The sequence below is a fragment of the Melopsittacus undulatus genome, chromosome 6 (genome assembly GCF_012275295.1).
Source record: "Melopsittacus undulatus isolate bMelUnd1 chromosome 6, bMelUnd1.mat.Z, whole genome shotgun sequence".
Taxonomy (NCBI): Eukaryota; Metazoa; Chordata; class Aves; order Psittaciformes; family Psittaculidae; genus Melopsittacus; species Melopsittacus undulatus.
In genome coordinates, this window is record NC_047532.1 from 28931060 (window position 1) to 28937932 (window position 6873).

Consider the following 6873-nt stretch of genomic DNA (forward strand, 5'->3'; position numbering starts at 1 on the left):
TCTGTTGGGAACTATCTGAAAATTACAGGCCAGGTGCAACCCTTGGCTCTATAGATCACAGTATAAATGCTCTGTCCCCAAGGAGTCACTGCTGCCTGTGGATGGACACCAGAAACCTTTAATTGAACCTAATGTTACTAATGCTACATTTCTGACATTCTCCCTTTTGCAGTTCCTTTCCACCATCCCATGCATGCAGTATTTTTCTCAATGCATGTGCCGTCTTCACAAGTCTTTTCAAAATTTTACTCCGTGGACTTGACCTCTTACTCAACAAGAGCATCACTAGTGTCATTTCTCACCGGTTGATCCCTCTTTGCTCATCAACTTTTTCCGCCAACAAATACCCTGGGCAATACTTTTGAGCATTTCCAAGTTTTTCTATTATCAATGAGGTATTTTTCTCTTTTATTCTTCCTGGTATGTGCATTTGGCCTGAATCCTACCTAGCATCTTACATCCCCCCATTTAGCTCCAGTCCTTAGCAAGGACACACATTGGTTCTGCTACCCAGCACAATATTTCCATTGTCTCTGTCTCTGTGCTTCCTTGGAGTTGCTGAAGCCACCCCAGAGAGGGTGCTTGGGTATGCACTTGATGTATGCATCCCTCTTGCTATCCCCTGCCTTGACAGGGCAGTCCTCTGGGAAAGCCCCAGGAAGCAAAACTTAAAGACAAAGGGGTCCAGGTCAGTGAAGATTTTTCCATCCCTCATCTGCTTTTCAGATCTCAGCAACATGCTTGCAAGCCATTGCTTTGAGCGCTATGACTTGTTGAACACCATCCACACAACCCTCCTGGCACTGCTTCAGGCAGCAGGCTTGCACCAGGGATGCTGGCTCCAGAGCTGGGCACGTTTAGAGATAAGCCTTCTCCAAAGGTATTTGGATTTCGATTACATCAGTGTCAAGACAGGGCTTTTCACTAGAGCAAAGCAAGCTCCTGCCATGCCAAAGAAAGCAGCCAGGCTGGCCAGGGGCTGTGCACAGCACACTGTGGAGGTCAGCAGTCCCTCTGCACGCTCATGCAGAGGCACAGTGGCAGGGAAAGCCAGCTCACATGGGGCAGCACAGGCTGCAGACCCCCCTCCCCGGGCCCCCCAGCTGCCATGCAGACAGTCCCAACCAGTCATCTCTTCTCTAGTGAGTTAGGAGAGGAGCTGCAGAAAAACCAGCCAGTCTTTAGAAACTCCTTACAGCAATTGCTGGAGAACGTGAAGCCGTACATAAACATGCAAACAAGTTTTGCAGTCAGTGCCCTATTTTAGAGGAAGAAAATAGTCTAACTGCTCTGTTTAGTGTTAGATGTCCCCTTCATCCACTTCTGAAAAAGAGGTGGCTAAGAGTGGCCAGTTTACTTCTGCTTTATCACTCATTGCCATTGCCAACATGCATTTGCGATCTCTCGGGGATAAACCTCTCTTCTTGATCAGATCTGTGCCTCCGTTCATCCTCCACATCCTTCTCCAGGACACCTTTTCTTTTAGCTCTGTCTGTAAAACAGCCCAGTGCATCAAGTGTCACGATGCTACAGAAGCATCACTTTCCTACTCTAGAGCCCTACTCTAATTTGACCCCACTCCTGCGTGTCCTTTAATCACTGCCACTAAGAAGAACTAGCCTCAATGAGGACTACAAGCATTTTTTCAAAAGCACAAGAACAATTTAAGAGCCTAAATCACACTTTCCAGCGTGGTTATAAGCCCCATCAGGAGGTAGATCATCCTAGATATTTTTGAAGGTTGCAGAGGTTTGTCTGTATCTTCAGCATCACCACGTGCCTTTGAAGTTCCTCCTGACAGATCACGATGGTGGCAGCTGGGAAGGAGGACAAATACTTAAAGCCACCCAGAGCTATTCCCCTGAGATACTTAAAGTCAAGAGTCCAGTGAAATCTCAGAATGGTTCAAGTTACTTCTGCCAGTGCTGTTCCATCTCATTTGCCCATCACTGCATCTTATCCACCATCTAACATGAGCCAGCTGGGAAACTCCCAACGCAATGGGCTTGGGAAAGGGAGGAAGGCTGGTGGGAAAATGCCCATTTAACTTTTCACAGATGAGAGTGGTTCTAACCGTTGTTTCAACTTGAAAAAAACACTGACACACGTTTCCAAATTGTCCAAATGTTTGGCTTTTACATTTCCTTCAGTGACACATCCCAGGGTTTTAGTTGAAAAGGTCTTTTCTCTTCAGAATTGGGCTGCTTGTAGGAAAAAGCCTATCAAAACAGGAAGCTTAAAATTATCAAAGAAAAATATTTTCATTGACCTAAACAGATCCTATCCTTTGGTTTTTTAGCTCACAAAAATTTTCAGGACTGACTCTTCATCCCCACGAGAGATGAGAAATACTGTTAGTACCTCAAAAATGCTGCCAGAGGGAAAGAGTTACTAATTACCAACCCCTATTTTTAACCTGTAACCAAGAGTCACTTCTCTTGGGTGACAGTCAGATTCTCCTGAGGCTCTCATTAAGGCTTTTAAGTCAGAGACAGGATTTTTTCTGATGGGACATGCCCCAGGCACTCTGCAAAGCCTACCCTATCAGTTTCCAAAGCACACATCAGGTATCATATGCTTTTGCTATCCATCCTTTTAGAAAAATCACATTATTGCCTTTTTCCCCCACCTATATTCCTATCAAAGAAAGTGTTATTTTTTTTTTCTCCCCCTCTATTCTATAACTCAAAAAGGACTGGATGGATTTTACCCCGTTTCCAAAAAAAAATCCCCACTGGTTAAAGGCCAGACATGCAAAAAATTTAACCTGAAAAGTGAACGTTTTCGAGTTATTAGCTTATGAAAAGAAGGGATATAATGGAAACTGTTTTACTGCCATGACTGTAACACCACAAACAGAGCCTGCTGCAATATATAACATTATCAAGCGCCTGTCAACATTTAATAGAACTCTTAATTAACTGCTGGGGAGGAACATGGCAAAAAAAATATTTTCAGGAAAACTTTTGAAAACTGAGTAATTCTGGGCTTTTTTTTTTTTAAGTCCATCTTGACTGGAGCCTTAGTAGAGTTCATAGAATCATAGAATAGTTAGAGTTCATAGGACAGACTAAACACAAGACACAAGCATGTATCTTGTTAGCATTACTTAATGATAGGATTTTCATTTCTGTTAAACTGCATAATCCAGGAACAACAACAATGTTTGTGTTGGGTTGGAGCCAGACATTTCAGAGCTGGATTTTAACTTTCCCCAGGTTTGGGGTTATTCAAAGCCAGGGGCTTGCTTCAGCTTTTTAGGGAGAGGCTCATGTGTAACCTGTGGGGCTGACCTGCCTCTGCCATTTGATTTCCTCCCCATATTGCACCACCCTGGAAATGTTCTTGCACAGGATTTGGGGGATCCCCATCTCGTGGTAGAGTTTTACTGCACAGCAGTGCTCAAGCTCCTAGGCTGGAGATACAGGTAGAGGAGAGGTGTGTGGAAGGCCAAGCACAACAATTGTAAAACCATTGTAATTGGCTTCACAGGAGATAACCATTTCAAAACCAGCCTAAGCACCAGAAGTTTCTTCTCCATTGCAAATCTGGGGAGGGGCTGCATAGGAAGGCTTCTGCAGCCTGGTCTCCACACACGTCCAAGATCTTCCTTCCATCGCACCTTTAGGGTCCAGCCCCTTCCTCCCATGGTGGTGCCCTGCCAGTGAGACCCTGTCTGGAGCCACCAGGCCAGGCTGAAGAGGTGGGAGTGGGGTGAAGAGCGAGGGCAAGCCCAGCCCTGGTATGAGCCCATGGCTCAGCTGCAGTCAGCAGCAGGTTTTGGGGTGCCTGGGGCACAGAGAAAGATTTGTATGAAGCACATTAAAAGGAAGTTCTGCAATCCTAGTGCCCAACTAGACAATGGGCACAGAGGAGACATCAGGGTGGGTAGTGATCTGGCAAGATTAAAACAAGCTCTTGCTGAGCCAGTATGTTAAACCCAGCTCTCCCCACTCCCACACTTCATCCGCCTGACCACATTTCACAAACCTTCTGGCAAGTGAAGAGCTTCTTGGCAAAGCAGGGCAGGTAACACAGGACATGTCACACCATGACAAGCACTCTTTCAATCCCACCTAGTGGCCCAAATTTATTTTTACTCCCTTTTTTTTCCCAATCTACCCCCTGCCTGGCCCCCTCAGCCTTGCACTGTGAGCTGGCAGGCCACATCCCTTTCCCTTGATAGCGCCGATAGCCCAACAGCTGCTCTCTGTCCCTTTGGAGATTAGTTTGTTTTCCTAACACAATTACTGCCACGTGGCCCTGCTTTCTGCTGGGATCAAGCCTCGATAGAGATAAAGCAGTGATAAGATCGCACGCTGTTCCAGACCCCTGCACAGCCTCGCCAGCCGCAGTTTTCCTAGTCGGCACGCGAACACCCTGGCTGCAAGTTACCTGCCCCCATAAGTGCTGGGCCAGGGAACTCTGCAAGATTTATGGCACTAAACCCCAAAGATTTGGCTTCTGGCTTTCCATGCAGCATGGAGAGGCTGCAGAGTTGCAGCCACACCAGTAAGCTCTCAGGATGTGATAAAAGCCGCTCATCAGCTGTGACACCCTCCTAACTCAGTGCTTTGGGCAAGCACAGCTGGCTACAAGCTGACCTGCCTGCACCCAGCTCAGCTGTCTCTGCACAGTCTCTTCTCCTCCTACCTGGGGTTAGCTGAAGCTGAGCTCTGCCTGTGTATTACTATCTGGTGAATGAAGAAGCTTTACACCACTGCAGCTGCTCTGCTGAGCATCCAGCAGGGCTTGTGCTGGTACCTGCAGCACCAGCAAGGGGCTAGTCGGCTCTGGAAATATCAATGGAGCAATCACAGAGGCAGACTGGTACAACCACTGTCATATCCAGCAAATGAGGTCTCTATCCTTGAGACACGCCTGTGGGAATCCTTGTGCAGGGAACCACTCCTGGAAGCCTCTGCTGGGGCGGATGCGGTGCACGCCGGGAGAGGACACTCAGGGAGCCTTGCTGCCTTCAGAGAGACAAGCATCCTTGCCAGATGTCTCCCATAAAGCTGCAAGTACTTTATTTTAATAATAAGCCTTAATGTAATCATTAAAGGCTCCCAGTGACCTGGGATGAATTTCCCCACTATTGTAAAGGGCTGTGGGAATCTGGAAACCACTGCATTACAGTTAATAACTTTAATTTTACAAGGCCCAAAATAGACAACTGAAAAAATACACAGACTCACTGTTTCCAATTAAGAAGGGATTTCTTCTAATTCCTCTGCCACCGGCGCTCTTGTTTAGCAAACAACATCAACAGATACTCAACCATAGACAAGGAGAAAAGCAAACAGAGAGAGCTGCTTTATGCATCTCCATTACAAGAGCTGAGGAAGAAGCTGGGACCCTTCCTCACTGGATTATCAGTGCATGGAAGAGCCACAGCCTGGTCAGCAACAGCAAACCCACCCTGGGGAACCACAGATAAAACTTTAACACCTGCTTAATCCTGACAGACACCAGAGGGCTTTGATCAAAGGGAGATGATTTCCAACCCATCTTCTCCCTGTTCCCTTCTGAGGGTCCTAGCTAAGGGGAGTTTGGTGGGAGTCCTGGGGTGATGGGAAACCACCCCAGTAGTTTTTGACCATCCTGCTAGTATCAGGGACTACCAGATCTTCAATTTTAGGGTCAGAAAGGAATATTCCCCCCAGATCAGTTTGGCAGAGATTGCCATGGATTTATTTTGCTTGCCTCTTTCTTCCTCTGTCAAATGAGGGGTAGATTGTTTCCCATGGAAGAAAAGCTGGGAACCAAAACCAAAACAATTTGTCCTGATTTTATTTTTTTTTTTTATTTCTGGGAATTTAATGGTTTCCAGCCCCAATACTTTCATTTCCAGTTTGGTTCTTTTTGGTTTTCCAGTTAAAACTGGAGCACATCAAAAAGAGGACTGACATTTTATGTGGAAGCATTCATTTTGCCACAAGCCAAGCCTTCTGGGGTGGAAAAAGATATTTCAAAGGCCAGGTTTTGACCAGCATACAAGTCTGGCTGTGTTGGTGACTGCCATCTGCCTCCTCACACATACCCAGAGCTATCTCTTCCAAGTTCATGCCAAAGTGCTGGTACCTTCCCTCCACTCATGGCAGGGACACACATACCCTCCTTACCACCACCCTGACATCGATCAATGTTTATTAAAGCAGCTCAGATGAGAACAGCTCCATGCCTCAAACCAAATCTCAAAAGCTTCCTCTGCAGACTTAGCCTGACACAGGAAAACACGTTGCTTAAAACCCACAGGTGATCTCAGCCATACAGATCCCAAAATGCTCTCCAGACTACCTGGAAAACAAAGGAGAGGTCCTGTCCTGCAGGATGGAGCACATGCGTCCATCCAGCCCTGAAACCCTCACTTCGCCACTGTCCTCTGGACCAAGAGCTGCCTATGAGCAGTACTGAATTCACATCGCCCCTCACACAGGAACAGATTGAATTTTCCAGCCAAATTGATAAAAAATGAAAAATTATTTTCATATGCTTGGACTCAATTTCCCCATAAATAAGGCAGTGATGGAAATCGGGGGAAGGGGGTTGTCAAAGCAGTAGATCATCCGTCAAAGCCACATTGAGAACACTGATCTAGCCCTTATCCAGGAAAGCATCTCTATTTAGGAAAGCTGGCAGGCACATCTCTGGTCTCCTTTGAAGCCACTGGGAACTGAGGGCCAGGAAGTTTAAAGATATCAAAATGCCTAAAGGAACATTAGATAAGACCTAGATACCAGCCGGTAAAACCCAGACCCTCAGAATGTATTTAAAGACACAAGGTTTTTAACAGCAATAAAGAGCTTACGTAACTTTGCCAATACTGTCTCAAAGGGCACACTTTAGCGACTTTCCTGAAAAGATTTAGGC